Below are 17,999 nucleotides of genomic sequence, written 5' to 3'. Positions count from 1 at the left end.
TGAAATGGGTGTAGAAATTCCAAAAACTAAAAAGACATACCGTTAAAACGTTCTCAAAACGGCCCGGCATGGCCAAGCGTGTTAAGGCGTGCGACTCGTGATCTGAGGGTCGCGGGTTCGCATCCCCGTCGCGCCAAACATGCTCGCCCTTTCAGCCGTGGGGGCGTTATAATGTTACAGTCAATCCCACTATTCGTTTGTAAAAGAGTAGCCCAAGAGTTGGCGGTGGGTGGTGATCACTAGCTGCCTTCCCTCTAGTCTTACACTGCTAAATTAGGGACGGCTAGCACAGATAGCCCTCGAGTAGCTTTGTGCGATATTCAAAAACAAACAAACAAACAAAGCTCTCAAAACATCACGCAATATAGAATAAAATCTCGCTTTCTCCGTGTGGTGTTCTAGCGGATAATGTAATGAACTGTTTATGGTCGTATGTGCATTATAAGAGTAGCAGCCAAATCTCATTATTCGATCATTGTAAGTCAAAATGGAGGTTCGTGTGCTTCGTAGGCTGTCACCCATAATACACGACATTTGAATTTCATAACTGTACGGTATTTTTATTCTACAAAAAGTTGTGTTAATTCTTTAGACTTAATAATATAAAATGTTTTTATTACCTGGACAACATGTAACATACCGTTAAAGTTAATTATTTATTATTATTCAATAGATTAACTGTTTATCCGTTTTAGTTCGCTTGTTTTTTGCTGTTTATTTTCTTCGTTAAAACGTGAATTTTTTGTGACAAAATTATTATGTAGAAAACTAATATATTCTTTGATTTGTTATTCTCGCTACAACAGACTAGTTTTGCAGAATTCACGGCTCATTAAGACTGTTTGTAGAAGAAGTAGCGAATACAGGAGTATTTTTGGCCTACATATAATTTTTGATATTTAATACTTACGTTTTAGTATTGTTCAATAAAAGAAATCACACTAAATTGTTAGGGCTGGTATACAACAAAACATAACGAAAAATAACAATAATTATCATTGATTATATGAGAACAACATAGGAATACCACTAATATAGCTTCTAAGCACGTACAGTCAGAACAGTTGTTAATGCAAAGTATTTGAAGCTTTAAATGTATGTGCACGAACCTCATTACTATATTACTAAAAACAAAAATTTAACCTATGTGAATGTATCTTACAGTTTCTGAAAGATGAGATGTAATTAATGTGCGATCTCTTGGTCTTGGGACTTCCCATCAGCTGTCGCCATAGAGACAGGCGCGCCAGGCAGTCTGGTTGACCTTGTTTATAAAGAGCACGTGCAAGTTACTGGAGTGGTTCAATTTCCTTCGCCTTTTGACTTCTTTGTTCTGGTTTAATCATCAATTTTTTGACATGGGTGGCGGGAAAGGACATGTGAGAACAAGGCGATTTACTGCTACATGTTCCCCCACCAGTTGGTCAGACTCCGTGTTTTTTGGCTTTAAAAATCGGCTCTTTTGCAAGTATTCTAAACGGGGCGACGAAAAGTAAACATCACGACACTGGCCCGTATGACCAACCCTCCACTTGAAGCTACAGACCAAGACAAGGGAGGTGTCCAGGCAGTAACGCTGACGTTCACCCGGAATTACTGGTAGGCGGTCGTACTGCCGACTTTGACACTACTTGCAGATGCTAATCCACAGGTGTTTGCGACGGAGGAGCAGATTTAAAAACTCCAAGCTCTCAGAGCCTGTTTTATCCATTGTAAACCAACCACACGCAACAGAAAAGGCAAATGCAGAGCTCTTGGTTACTTGATGGAATTTTAATGGACGCAGCATGTGATCCCCGCAGCCATAAACTTCCAAATACAAACTGTTTCCTAATAAAAGCTATCACTTGAGTTCACGAATGAGCATTCTGTCATACACAGAAACTAGTCTGAAAGAACCCCTACTGTACAATAGCAAAATAAGGAGATCAAACTCTTCCATATGAAATTGCTAAGGTTCACATATTATAAATATTCTACTTTGTTCTTACTCGTAAGCTCTTAGAATTGCTGTAAATGAAGGGCAAACCAATTCTGTGAATATGTCATAAAAAACCTTTAGACACATAACGTTTTATGTCACATAAGCTAACCTGGAAAGTGTGTATTCTCTAATGTCACCAGTATTAAGCAGTAGCCACATACTTTGTATCGATGGGACATTAATTTTCTATTTTGAAAGCCTAATTATCCAAATACTAGTTCAACACCTATAATACCTACTTATAAAATAGACTGGAGATTCAAGTGGCAAATGATGCACAAAATTAGTCAATAAATAAATAATTGACTAATTTCGTGCATCATTTGCCACTTGAATGTCCAGTCTATGCGATTTAATATAGGGTGTTTTTCTTAAACTAGGTTTAATCTGTTCTACAATGACATATAATACGTATTTTTTAATAAACATCGTATTTTACCACATTTATTATACATGGAAGTAACTCCGTAGCAAAACGTTTCTCTAGTCATTGGCCCGGCATGGCAGGTGGGTTAAGGCATTCGACTCGTAATCCGAGGGTCGCGGGTTCGAATCCCCTTCAAACTAAACATGCTCGCCCTTTCAGCCGTGGGGACGTTATAATGTGACTGTCAATCCCACTATTCGTTGCTAAAAGAGTAACTTAAGAGTTGGCAGTGGGTGGTGATGACTAGCTGCCTTCCCTCTAGTCTTACACTGCTAAATTAGGAATGGCTGGTGCAGATAACCCTCGAGTAGCTTTGGATTTAAAATCCAAAAATAAAATAATTCTCTAGTCAAGTTTCCCTGAACGAAAATATTTTATAGAATATCCATTTTTTTCAATAACTAAAAGCAAAATCCGAAAAACTTGTGTTTTTGCTCAATATAATGTATTTATAGTTTATCAACTGTTTGGTTTCGAATAAAATTTGTACATAAAAATTATGTATAACGAACAAAAGTAAATGTGGTTGTTACGCATTCTTGAAGGCATGTTAAATAGGATTTCACTTGAAAATATCTAAATACAAATATTACGTAGAAATTTCTGAGCTTGAGACAAGAAAAACTGAAAAATAACAATGATATCTTTCAAAGGTTTGTAGTAAAGTTTTAGCATTTTATATTTAAATATTAACAAAGTTTGTCTTGATAAAAAAATCTATGCCCGAATTATTCCTACTTTGTGTGACAAACAACGTATACTTTTTAAAACAATTAACTCTCAGGACAAGTATGTATATCACTTGTAGAATTCCACTTTTAATTGTGCTGTAATTGGATATTTATCTTCATATAACTAGATATTTTTTTTATTTATCTCTAATCCAAATTTTATTGGAAAATTGTTGAAGCCAAAGGATTCAGTGAAGAGGTAACTTTGGCGTTGGCATTTAGCCAAACGATGTTTCTCTTAAGAAGTACTTCAAACATTTTTACTTTGGTCCTTATCCTCGGTTGAGAAAAATACAGTTTGATCTTCAAGACAACTTAGAAATAGTTTTGTATGACGAAGATAGCGTATTTAGATGTAACATGACCAAGATTAGCGCAAGTTAAACAATTTGCTTAACAACACGGTCATCCTGTGCAATTAACATCCAATGGTCCCTCTGGATTTTTACTTCTTTAAGCTGTTTGTGTGTAGCTATTGCCTTTATCACAATGTTATATAAAAACTAAACTTTATTATACAGATGTGTTTGAAGTGTCAATTAATTTCAGCTAAAGAACTATATCATTTTTATATATGATGGTTTGAACACAGTTCGCAGATAAGTCGTATTGCTGCGCCCTATAAAACAACGTATACAGTTTCAAAGCTTACCTTATAGCAATTTTTATGGGAAAAATTGTTTCAAACCTTAAAACATGTGCACATAGAACTACCATATAAAGCTTGAACGTATGTACTATTTGATACGCGTGTGTGTGGCCTTGCTCTGTTTCCTCCTGTTCTCTACAAATATTATAAAACGTGACATTCAACAACAGTCACGTGTTAGTTACGACATGCCCTAGTGAAGTCATCTATTTTCTGGAATCATCGTTCCAGCTGGAAAATGACTTGGGTAAAAAGAAGGAAATCGCCATCCTAAGTCATCATCACTGTGGTGGAGCTCTTAGAATCTACGCCATGTGTTAAACAGATCAAACACACACGCGCTATGCTGTTTATTAAACTGAAAACTAGAAACTAGGTTATAAGAACATTATTCCTTTAGCTTTTACCCTCCTTCCATTAGCTTAATACAATAATATCGTTTGAACAGTATGGTGGTTTTAAACTGTTCTGATAACAAAAGTCATTTTTAATAAACAGCAGAATCATTCTGAAATTCACGAAGTTAGACATTTCAGCTATGGATAATTAGCTAGACCTTTTTTGGATGATTCTAGATTCTACTTATAAAAATGCATTCGCATTAATAATTAAAACAATTAGTGTAAAATTCACGAAGGGATAGTTATAGGTAGGTGTTGTTTTTTTGGATGGTTTAGGCTGGTCAATGGAGTTCATTCAGTAGAGAAATGAATTAAACCAACTAGTTCAGCTATCGGTACTTGAAATCGCTTATTCATCTATGAATACTATTGCATCCCACATACTTTATTGTTTGCTTTTATTCTGATTATAATATCAAACAAATTATTTTCCATTAAGAGCAAATCCACACAGTAAAACACTGGAGAATATTAATTTAAGTGATATCAACATTAATAAACCTGATTCCTGATTAGGCCGATAGTAAAGAGTTATATACAGTCAACCTTTATACATATAGATATGCAGTGATTGGGAACAGATATTTTACACATTTGCCTTTGAATTCTCTTATATGTAGAGGACTTATTTCTGAAAACTGGTATTATAAGATGTTTCATCTTTTTATACAGAGTTATACAAAAGGCATCCACCATCATGATTTCTCCAAGTTCTGCCCTTACAGCTGTTTGAAACGTGTAAAGTTGATATCATGACACAGTGTGATAACACGATCATTTCAACACATTCTGGCTAGTTTGATGACTATAACAACATTAATAAAGAGACAGTAAGCTAAATAAAAACCGTAATTTACATAAAATCACGGTAAAGGTGAGATTTAGAAACATAGCAGTTTGAAACTTCATTATTGTTCTGTGTACATGATTAGGCTGCGGTGAATCTTAAAAGTTGAGTAACTGTAATGTATTTGGTAACATTTGTTCATTTTTCTTATAATCTAAAACACCGTTAAGATTAACCCTCTAAATACACCGCAAGTATTGTTAGTGCTAGTATAAGTAGCAAGAAAAAAAGTATTCATTACTACAATCATTTTATTATGCATATCTCTAACAGGATTGATAGATAAATAGATTTCATTTGCGATCCATTTGTCTGTTTCTTTGTTTGGAACGTAATTATATGTGAAATGTAATTACTGGCATTAGTAATTATGTTATTGATAGAAGCATGTGGTTTGTTCATAAGTAATTATGTTAATCTCACATAGGCATCTATAATTATATTATTGATATAGGCGTTTGTACTACAAGAAGTAAAGTTTTGTGTCAATAACTTCAACTATAAAGCATATTTTGAGTTTCCAATCAACCATATAGATCTTGTCTATGAAGGAATCAATAAAATGTATTTGATACAAACATCCATATAATCAGAAAATAAAGTCTTACTGATTTAAAACACAAAAATTTTAGTCACCTAACAATCGTATGAGTCTTGTTTATGAACAAACTAGCGTGTAATTCTTAAAACATGATGAGATAAGTACTATCCCCCCACTACATAGTATACTTTAGCCTTACGTTTCATAGCTTGTTTGTTTGTTTGCTACACGAGAGCACTATGCACTAGCAGTCCCTAATTTGGTAATGTAAGACTAGAGGGAAGGCAGTTAGTCACCACCATCCACCAGGAGCTTTTGGGCTACTCTTTTACTAACGAATAATGGGTTTGACTGTAACATAATAATGTACCCACGGCTAAAAGGGCGAGCATGTTTGATGTGACAGGTATTCGGGCCCGCGACCCTCAGATTACGAGTCGATCATCCTAACCAGCTGGTCATGCCGAGTCACATTTGTAACCAAATGAATATTATTGTTTCAACGTTTCATATACAACATTTCATTTAAGTAGTCTCCCGCTAGTACAGCGATGTGTCTCCAAACTTACAAAGCTAAAATCAAGGATTCAATTTCCCTCGGTGGGCGTTGCAGATAGCCCGATGTGGCATTGCTATAAGAAAACACACACACACTTATCTAAGTAATTAATTATTAAGTATTGTTTTAACCAATTAAAATAAAATATCTTGAGAGTAAATGTATGGACAGGTGTTTAACGCATTCGACTCGTAATCTGAGGGTCGCGAGTTCGAGTGTGTTTTTCTTATAGCAAAGCCACATCGGGGTATCTGCTGAGTCCATCGAGAGGAATCGAACCCCTGATTTTAACGTTGTAAATCCGTAGACTTACCGCTGTACTAACGGGGGGTGAGGGTTCGAATCCCCGTCGCACCAAACATGCTCGCCCTTTCTGCCGTGGGAGCGTTATAATGTGACGGTCAGTTCTACTATTCGTTGGTAAAAGAATAGCCTAAGAGTTGGCGGTGGGTGGTAGTGACTAGCTACCTTCTCTCTGGACTTACACTGCTAAATTAAGGACGGCTAGCGTAGATAGCCTTCATGTAGCTTTGCGCGAAATTCATACCAAACAACACAAAGCGAGTTTTTATGGCAGGAGTAAAATTCGTGTCTAAAGTTTTTATTATGAAACTTTCTGACAAAACAATAGATACAAAACTTAAATTAAGCACATTTTATTTATTTTTCGGAATTCCGTATTTATTGTATGAAAACTTTGCAATTATTTTTGAAAAATTATTGTACAAAGATATAATTTACAATCGTTTTTATAACAAGCTTTTAAAGGGTCTTATATTACGTCTTTTACGCTTTTGTATTATCTAGAAGAAAAACGATCCTGGAGAAGAGACGCAAATACTCCTAGAAATATCTGTACTTTAGAAATAATTAATATTCCGTTTAATTACAATAACAAACACTAACTTTAAAACTGCAATTGTAACATTAATGAAAGATTTCAAATAAGAAAAAAAACAAACACGTGACCAATCATCACATTATAATGACGTCTTCTATCACATTAGAAAATTAATTGTTAACTTACTGTATGAATTTATAAACAATCGTTGCTGTGAATTGATGAAAAAAGACAGACGATTAAGAGAACCTATATATAGCATGGATTATCCAGTAGTCGGATGATATATTTGTTTTGGGGAATCTTTGGTATCTTGTCATCTAGAGCTTGTATAACCAGTAATGTAATGTCTTTTTTCCCCTTTCGTAAATGATAGTCGAACTTTCGTCAAACAAACTTGTTTGTCAAGTGATATAAATAATTCCGTTACAAAAAGACACAAAAAAATGATTTTTGAAACAATCCATTTGAATGACTTCAGTCATCCAAGAGTTAATGATAAATGGCACTGAGCATCTGTTCCAGTCGAATTCTAATGAACAATTTTCGTTTTCTTAAATTTCGCATAAAGTTACTCGAGAGCTATCCGTCTCTAATCTGGAAGTGGCAGACATCACCCAACGCTACCTCGTGGACTAGTATAAATGAATATTTGGATTTGAAACTCATTCTTGTAGCTAACCCACAGCTTCAAGGTAAAATGTGTAACTGTTTTTCTTTTTTGTTTTGTCGATAAAAGGTATCGAACCACAGAATCTCAGACCCACATTCACACTAACTGCATGGTTGCGTTTGTGCCAAATTAAAATGAGAAAACAATAAATAAAATCCATGACAAGCATATTCTTGCAATAGCAGGTCAGTATGTAATCTTTTATTAAAGTCCTTTTAATCATCATCTGTATAGTGATATGGTGAATAAGTTTCTGTATTTTTCTTTTACCTATATACTTTGATAAGATTAATTAAAGGAAATACTTAATTTTAAAACATAAAAATTAAAACGTAGTCGGGTCTTTGAATTGTGTGTATCTATTCTGGTTAATTTTGAAATTCTGAAAATTGTGCAAGCGCTATACATTATGCTCATTATAAGACTTTCGCGGTTATCCATTATCCGCCATGTTATACGAGGTGTTGTTAAGGCGTGAGGCTGCTGTTTCGAAGTTTTATAAACCAAGTAAAAAGTATGTAGTAATAATATACTTCTGCCGCTATAGCAGCTCCAATACAAGGCTTAACTGGTAATAGCATAATAAAATAGGGAACAATTTTAACTGTATTTTATTAATAATGTGTAAAATACTGCTTGTATGTCAAATATGCACTTCACATTTTGTTTTTTGGTTTAATTAAGAATTTTATATGTAATACAGTAGCTTATACAATAATTTTGGAGTTTCAAGTGCAAAAATAGTGTTTATACAAAACTTAGCACAACGTAAACTCAATAAGTTAAAAGTGAACACAGAAGTAATAGCCTTGTCAGTACGATCGAAACTATTTAAAATTATTCGTATATAACGTTATGAGTTATTTGGAAACACCTCGTCTTGCATCACATTACAGCAGTAAACTTCAGAGTCTAAGAAACAATATGTAACGTGTTGATGGGTGAGAATGATTAATCGGAATAACTTCAGCTGTTTATCACCATGAGCCAGACAGTCGTTTTGGCGCATCCCCGGCAAATACCAGCCGACTTTCTCCTTTCATGCTGTTAAGGAAAGTTAAGCCTAAATTGTAATCCTCAACTTCTCTTTTATATAGGCCGATTCCATCATGAAGTGATGTTTCACTGAAACGATTTGTCTTGATTCCAACAAGTTTGATAAATGCGTGAGTGACGCGTAATTTCAGCCAAAGAGGCTTTAAATAGACCCCTGTTTGAACAAACGACCGCGCTGCCCCTGTCAACAGCAAACAGACAAACAGATCTGATGTGTCGCTCTTTTACTTAGCGTGTATTTAATGCATATATAACTTAGTAATCTGTTTGAAACATGCAGATTTTATTTATTTAATAAAAACAGGATATTCTTAAGACTTGCAATGGCAGTTTACATGGGTTCAAGAAAGAGAGGTTAAATATGTAAAAAGATGAATTTGCTTGTTGAATGTATTAGACAAATAGAAAAAAACAATATTTGATACATAGCTTTAAGCAGTTTCTCAGAAAATAACTTACCATCTTATTCCGATACATGTGAAGGATTTGAAGCTGTTTAAAAGACCCATACTTTTGCCTTCGTATCCTAATGAATGAAAGGCGTTTTTATCTACCAGGAAACGATACGAATATTTTTTTCAATTTACCTTTCGTTGTATAAAATTACTTTTTGCTAGCTGCACGAGGTCTGTTCTAAAGTCACTAACATTCATAATTTCGTTCCTCAAACTCTCAATGCAACATGCCTATTGTTTTGTGAGTCAGTTTTATGTTTATTGAACACCACAACTCTAAGCTACAAACCAGTACTCACTTACTTGCCTTGAGTCAAAACATTTTCTGTTATGTAGGCCTACATAAACCCAGGAACGACCTACAACCTTTTGCTACGCAGGGTTCTCCCACAGAAACTAGACCTTCTCCTCTTTACAAATAAATAAATCCGTTATTACAACATTCCGTAAAACACGAATGTTATTTTTCCCCTGTGATTTCAATAGCTGGAACCCCCTATTTCCTCTTCTCCTAAAAAAACATAACCATACGTCAATAAGAAATTCTGTTATTTTTTAGCTTGTTATCTGAGCGTTGTAGAATTTTTATTATTTTTTTTTTACCAACAGACGTGTTGTGCAGTTTCTCCCTCTAAAGTCCTTATGTATCTGTACACACACACACTAGTGACAGTAACCTTTAAAGTCTGTTGCGTGAAATATGAATTTTGTTGCATTTAGAATTAAATCTAATACGCAAACACAGCGAGACTTAGAAACAAAACGATTTATCTTTATGACAAGGGAATCGTAATACACTTCTTGTTAGATACATATTATAGACCATGTAGACATTGAACAAGATCAGGCTTAGTTTGGAACGTAATAAATTTGTGAAAGTATAATAATTTGAGCGGACTCTATATTTTCGAACCTGCAGCAAATAGTTCTGTTTCTAATATAAAAGGACATGACAACAACTTGGAAAAGACGTCACCATGAGAATCTGATCTATACTAAACAGAATTCGGACTAATTTGTATGATTACAAATTATTTTTTTGTTGTATTACACAACTGTATGTCTGATATTTGTATGCTCAGGTTTTCAGTATTTATGGAAAAAAGGTGAAATATTTGTGAGGAAATTTAACTTTATTTTCAAGTAAGTAACTTAACATATTGTTAAGTGAGACTCGCCTCTTTCTCGAAATTATAAATCAAATAATTTTTATCTCTTCTTGCTTTAAACTATTTCCTATCAAGCATTAAAGATCAGCTCATTATTTGTACGAATGGACCACTCTCTATCTGAAGTATCTTTACATCTGGGAATAATTATTTTTTAGAGCTGCGTTTCTTTCACGTCTGTCTCTTCATAGATTTCAAGATGTTGTTCCTAAATAGCTCACTTAATTTAGCTACTTGCCAAGTCCAACAAGAGGAATCGAACCCGTGATTATAGTGTCGGAAATCCGTAGACTTACCGCTGTACCAACGGGGAACAGGTAATTTGTATTTCATGTTTCTATATAATGGATAGCAACAATAATTTAATATTATTTGTTCTTCACATGAAATTTCTGAGTCGTATTCTTGCAGTGGTTCATATTAACAAAGTCTTAAAATGATGTGTATGTTCTAAATATTTAAGTGAGAAACGCAGATTATTCTCGTTTTTACTTAATTTTAAAACTGTTTAAAACCTCACAGTATCCGTGAAGTTTTCCTAATCGTGTAGTTATCCCAAGAAGTACATGGTGTTAAATATAATACTTTATTATAATGTACTTATTATAATATCAGCCGTAATTTAAAACTAGCATCGATTTTAACCAAAGGTACAAACCAAGTTATAACATCGTTTTCTTAAAATTAAGTTGTGTAGAAAATAATGCAACCACCCCTGGTTGATATAACTTCTTAAAAACAGTAATCATTTTAAACCGTTGGATCCATCATGTTAATATGATATCCAATACATCGACGTTTCCTTAAGTCATTAGTTCGCCCTTTTCGTCATCCTGTTCGACATAGCTATATCTCTTTTAAATCATTCGTTTGTTTCTCTGACATAGCTATGTCTGCTTTAACTCATTTTTTTCTCTTTTCATTCTTTTTAATACAGCGATGTCTGCTTTAACTCATTAGTTTACTCTGCCTTTGTGCTGAAATAGTATAGCTTAGTAAATAAAAGACTATCTAGCTGTAGCTGTAGAAACGTTTTAAATGACTAAAAATTTTGATGCATAATTTAGTTTGACAAATGAGCTGTCATGATAGATGATCGTATGAGCGGAAACCATCACTTTGATGTACATATTAGAATGTTACACAGTATGATATTAAATCTATATCTAAGCCACTCTCAGTTTGCTTGGTTTCTTTTGAATTTTGCGTAAAGCTATTTCCGCAAGCCGACCCTAATTTAGCTGTGTAAGACTGTAAGGAAGGCAGCTTGTCATCACCGTCAGCTTTTGGGCTATTATTTTACCAACAAACAATGTCATTGACTGTAACACTATAATGCATCCACGGCTAAAAGGGCGAGCATGTTTGGTGTGACGGGGATTTGAACCTGCGACTCTTAGATTAGGAGTCGAAAGCTCCAACTACCTGGCTATGCCAGGCCTCGTTTTTCTTTCCTTGATTAAAAGTGCTTTCCTTATTACAACACGTTTTTCAGATTTAATCTCCTTCAACTATATATATTTTGTTTTCTATATATTTGTTTCTTTGTACTTAAAAACAAAGGTACACAATAGGTTATCTGTGCTTTGTGCACCACGGATATCGAAACCTGATTTCTAGAATTGTATTTTTCTATACATACATCCGCTATGCCACTGGGAGGCTTTTCTATATGATTATATATAATAACGTCTTATCTCACAAGTAAATACTTTAATATTAAATTAATACCAGTAATATTTAATGACTTGTTTTTTCTTGAATGGTAGTTTAGTTTATTGTTAGTTATTTAATTTTTACTAGTTTGTTATTTGAGTTTTGGTATCTTTAAAACCAATCAGTGAACAACCAACTTTAAAAGTATTTTCTCTAGAAGAATTTTTCATATTGTTTTAGACGAATTAGTAAGTAATAAGCTAATTGTCTAAATACTTTTTCGTTGTCTTTCAAAGTTTGTAGTGCATGCTGGAGGGACTTAAATATTTTGATATAAAAAACGAACTTCATACTCTATATATATCAGGTCATCCCTTAATTAATGTCCGATTATAGGTTCAGAAAAAGAGAAAAGATTTTAAATACTTTTAATGTTATTTAATCAATAATGTATGTTCCATTATTATTAACTACTTCCTGCCAACAATTCACAAGATTCTGACTGCCACTTCTATAAAATTCTTGGGGTTTGGAGGAAAAGAATGTAGAGAGGGTAATATTGACATCTTCATATGTTTCAAGCTCTTTTCCATCAAGATAATTCTCCAAACTTCGGAATAGATGAGAACCAGATGGGTAAGGTCTGGAGAATAAGGAGGATGTAGAAGTTTTCCCCAGTCTAGCTCTTCAATCTTTGCAGATGTGATCCTTGGTGTATGGGGCTGTGTATTATCCTGGTGTAACACAACACCTTTACGAATGATAAAAGCAGGCGTCTTTTCTTTCAGTGCAACATTCAAGCGGTCTAACTGTTGACAATAAAAATCTGATGTAATCGTTAAATTGAGTGGCAGCAACTCAAAGTGGATCACACCAACAATATCCCACCAAATGCTTAACAAGACTTTCCTAGGGTGGAAGTACATTTTGGGCTGTGCTTTAACCAGATTGCCTGTAATGAGCCATTGTCTGCGGCGTTTAACATTTTTATAATATATCCATTTTTCATCTCCAGTCACTAACCTGTCCACGAAAGGTGAGTTGCGTTCACGAGAGTGCAGAGAATTGCAAATGTCTACTCTTGCTCTAAGGATGGCTTGTGTCTAATCATAGGGAACCCATTTTTCAAGTTTTTACACCTTTCCAAGCTGTTGCAGATGACGGTAAACTCTTGAATGAGTTGAATTAAGCTTTTGTGCTAGTTCTTCAACTGTTACAGCACAATCTTCATCGAATGCAGCCAGCAGAAAGTCATCATTAATCTCAACAGGACGACCTGAATATGGTGCATCACTTAACATTTTTATACACGTCCTACTACATATTTTAGTCATTAAAGCCTTCTATAAAGACAGAAATGATGATGTACTTTCTGTATTAAATTTTTTAACATTACATATTGGATGACCTGATGTATAAAAATATTTTATTTTTGATATTTTAACCAAGGTTTCGGCTTTGCGACTTCATCAAGTTGTGAATATTAACTCTGATGAAACGGCAAAATGTCGGTTAAAATAAATAAATATATATTATACATATCTGGAGTATAAAGGTTTTTTTCTAAACTTTTTATCAAATTGCCCAATTTTTTAATTTGTTTTTTTTACCCAACACCTAACTGACTTTACTGCGAAAAAGACATGAGCCTGGCATGGCCAAGTGGGTTAAGGCACTCGACTCCTAATCCGAGGGTCGCGGGTTTGAATCCCCGTCGCACCAAACATGCTCGCTCTTTCAATGTGACTGTCAATCCTACTATTCGTCGGTAAAAGTTTGCGGAGGGTGGTGATGGCTAGCTGCCTTCCCTCTAGTCTTACACAGCTAAATTAGGGGCAGCTAGCGGAGATAGTCCTCGAGTAGCTTTGCGCGAAATTCAAAACAAGCAAACAAGAAAAACATGACAAAAATATTCGTTACATTGACATTCAAGTAACTTTATGAGCGTAATTTATTAACACCAATACAACCAATCTACATCATCCTAGTTAGATTTATATCCTCAAATATTTTTCTTTAAAATGATAACATAGGATACGAAAACTTGTAAGGATCTATAGATCAACCTAAAGTCGCTTCTATATAATGTGAAGTTTCAGTGTAAAAAGTGTCATTAGATAGATTTCATTAATATATTTTTCATCAGTGTTTAGAGTGGTTTAATATCGTTTTTATTTTTTGTCAACACATGGTTTTTGGCATCTTAACATTTAAATGATTGTTAACAAGGGCTGATAATTTTTGTAATGCTCCAGCACATTGTTAGTGCTTCTCTTTAAAAGTTCTGACTTTTTTGCTCTTGCATAGTTTAGAATTTCTTCAACGTCTCTGTTCTTGTTAGTACAAATGTCTTAAGATTTTTGTAACATTTGAGTTTCTGAAGTAACATAACATTAGTACACATCGTTAGCAGAAATGTTTAAGGTCACTGTAGGAAACCTTGCACTCTGTGGAAATAAATGCTTTAAAATATTAACAACACGCTGTATACGTTACAAGTAGATTTATTTTGTGCTAAAAGTACAATGTTCTATGTTTTATTAAAAAAATTGTACTATTACAATCCTAAAAAATTGACTGGAGACCATGATATACTGTAGAACATTTCCTCACTTCCAGGTGGGTGTCAATCTCACTATTAAGTTAAAAGTAGCCGCGTGTAGACAGTAGATTCTGTTGACTGGGTGCCTTCTTTCTGGCCACCAGTTGTGAATTATGGAGAGCTATATTTAACACTCCTACGAAAAGTGGGGCCTAATAGGCCCCAGAGCAACTTGAAAGGTTATTAATATTAGGCTAATAATTTTGTATTTAAATGAAATTGCCATTTAAATCCATTAATGAATGGATTAACGAGATTCCCACTGTCCCTATCTACTATCTAGCGAAACCACAGCCAGGGGAACGGGCTTGGAGAAATCAGGACTAGAAACGTCTTTTCGTACGAGTGTTAACCCTTAGTGTCATAGCTGCTCTACCTTGTATTACATAAAGGTTGAAAATACTAACCAAATATTATTAATGAATTCTTGTATAGCTTGAGTGATCCTCCTTCTTTCCAACTTCATGACGTCAAATTAATTAATAATTTCCCTAAAACAATATTTTCTTTTGCGATAACATTTTGCTGTAGCTAATAGCTAATTGTGAGGATTCTTTGTATAATTTTATTGTAAAAGCTAAAGCAAGTTTTAAAACCATCAAAATAAATATTTTGTTTATTTGAATTTCAGCACAAAGCTACAGAGTGGACTGTCTGTGCTCTGCCCACCACGGGTATCGAAACCTGGTTTCCAGTGTTGTAAGTCCATAGCAATTGAGGTTAAAGGGAATTTTATATTAGTAGTTATTTCAGTTTAAAAAAAAGGTAGCCTCTTTTACATGCATTTAATTACTAGAAATATCTCTAATAATTATCTTTTCTAACAGTCTATTTCAGTTGGGTGTAGAAAAATATGAGTAACAAGGTCATCCAAATCCCTGTATAGAAATCACATCCTAACTTAATATGTTACACACGCATGAATAGTTATGAATAAATTATGGATGTTTACAGTCATTTCCTAAAATAATTGCCTTAAATAAAAGTATTTTTAGTTAAGTCAAATATAATTGTACTCTAATCTGTTATTCCAACTTAAAATTCCTTATTTTAATTTAATGCATACACGACAATGCTTTGTGTGAAGTTTGTAGAGAAAAGTGCATTAGTTCAAGTCTTAGTTGAAGAACAACCATTGTATTAGATATATTTGAAACGTAATCAGTGATGTCGAGAAACCCACTTGTTGAGAAATTTATATGCAAAAACGGCTCGTTTGGTCATCGAAGAAGGTCGAAACGTTGTTCGCTCTTCTATGTAAAATCTTTTCTCAACCCAAACGAGCCGTTTTTGCATATAAATATTTGAAACGTGATTATTTATATGCGAAGATTCACTAAAACGTAATTAATCAACAAATAAAAATTACTTTACACTTCACACACTTATTTATTGTGTTGCAAGCTTAATAATTACACTATTTACACATAAAATATAAATCTCACTACTGCAACTGCATATTTAATCTGAACTTTTATAATTTCGTTTTCTCACTCTAAAGTAATAATGTTCACACGCGGTCAGTAATGTTACAAACTAGTAATTTAAGACAGTGGCAAAATGTGTTTCTGAAGATTTGAAAAAATTAGTCGTCTATTCTGGAAGCAGTACAACTCAATGTGTAATCCGGTCAGTTTTGGTCGATTTGAAGCTCGAGGTATCTTCTTCTGGGTTGCTATCTCTGGATGTAAAGGAAATAATAATAACTTTGTCGTAAACCATGTCTATATCTTTGCGGTTTAATGTTTCCTTAATTTGTTTTCTATAACCTGTCTGGTTCTATAATCCAGAATAAATTTTTATTTTAAACTGCTTCATTAGAAGGAGTTAATGAGTTAAATAACTGTAAATTAAGAACTATACAAAATGTTTATTACGTCCTATTAAGTCCAAAACGGACAACATATGTTAACAAGACTATGTTTCCTGACGTCTTTATCAGGCACAAGAGCACCATATGAGACTGGAGATCGGAAGAGTACAAAAGTTCATGGTTAGTTTCGTGATTAATCTTTCTAAGTACAGATGTGTACAAGCAACGATCGGAAGCAGTCAGCCTGTGTTAACAGACGATGCGTTGATAATGTATACAACCTGTCAAATATATTATAGTGAAGTACTACAGTTAAAATGAGCGTAGTCACATGACGGAAATCATATCGGGGAAAGTGTGATTAGTATATGATCTATATGATCTATCTTCATATCGATATGTAAATATATTAACCACTTTAAATAAATAGACAGGCAAAGTGGAGTTTAGCACCTTTCTTTGCGTATATATTAAGAATCACGTTTCAAGTTACCAAAAACAAAAGCTTTAGCATCTGTTGTAAAGATCAATCAGATATTAATTTATCTAACAATATATTATAACAGTTACTGTCATAGTTTAACTGATAACATATTGGAGACCGAAATAATAAATGTCATTTACTTCAGTTTTAAAAAGACAACGAGAAATTCTCGAGGGTAGTTTTGAAACAGGCGATAGTTTTTTTTACAGAGCATCAGATGCACGATGATTAGTCTGTTCAAGACAGTAAGAAATTCGTAGATCATATCATTGTACACGACGAAACCATAAGAAGTGGTATTAGAACCAACAGAGTTTGCTGTTATTATTATTGTTGCTGATTTTGAAAAACTGGTGAATCGGTGACTATGAGTCACAAGTAAAATATTATTGAAGTTCATAAATATTCAAGATACAAATCACTATTTTATTTTCATTTCAATAAAATACTTTATCCTGTATTGTAATTTTGTTTTTACGAATAGGATACCTCATTTATTCTTTTCACAAATAATACATAAAATACAAGTTTGACAGTATTTGACTGTGAGTGATGTAACGAGACGTCACATCACACGATAACTGTCTACCTCATGATCAACTGACACAGCCCAAGGCCAATGTTGATAGTTGGCTCTCATCATCTCATCCACTGAAACTCGATATGCTGCTTCCCACAAGAAATTAATGGTGTCAGGGGTTAGCGTAGTAACAATCATCTCAGTGAACAAATATATAGACAAGCAAATTAACAGAGGGATAAAAATAATTTAAAAGTAGAAACGTATATATAACTTGAATTGACAAACACACCATTAAGTAGACAGCAATCTGAACAAACATAAACACATATAGACACAGATAGAAACTCAGACGAACAGATATTTAGTATATTGTCTGACAGACAAAAATATACCATTCCCGTAAACACGTACAAGACAACCTAACATGTCGCTTTGAGAGCCTGGATAAAATGTTCTGAATACGAATCATCTTGTAGGAAGGAACTAGGGAACATATAAGTAAACCATATATAGAGAGACAAGAGAACTGTTACTACCATAAACCAACCAGTCATTAAGTACATACGCAAGCCTTTATTATTGTGCCAA

At 33.9% G+C, this 17,999-nt stretch overlaps 1 long non-coding RNA gene across 2 annotated transcripts in view; it reads left to right on the top strand.

The window, feature by feature from the left end:
* The window catches only part of LOC143249247 (uncharacterized), a 28,634-nt gene extending 11,786 nt beyond the window's left edge, over positions 1–16,848 (top strand). For both annotated transcript variants that reach the window (XR_013027694.1, XR_013027693.1), the window contains exons 4-6: positions 10,525–10,650; positions 15,223–15,290; positions 16,534–16,848. This is a non-coding gene — a long non-coding RNA (uncharacterized LOC143249247). The remainder of the gene's footprint in view (positions 1–10,524; positions 10,651–15,222; positions 15,291–16,533) is intronic.
* The last annotated feature ends 1,151 nt before the right edge of the window (positions 16,849–17,999 follow it).

The sequence above is a fragment of the Tachypleus tridentatus genome, chromosome 1 (genome assembly GCF_004210375.1).
Source record: "Tachypleus tridentatus isolate NWPU-2018 chromosome 1, ASM421037v1, whole genome shotgun sequence".
In the NCBI taxonomy this organism is placed as follows: Eukaryota; Metazoa; Arthropoda; class Merostomata; order Xiphosura; family Limulidae; genus Tachypleus; species Tachypleus tridentatus.
Note: the sequence above shows the minus strand (reverse complement) of the source record. Positions and strands in the feature narration are given on the sequence as shown.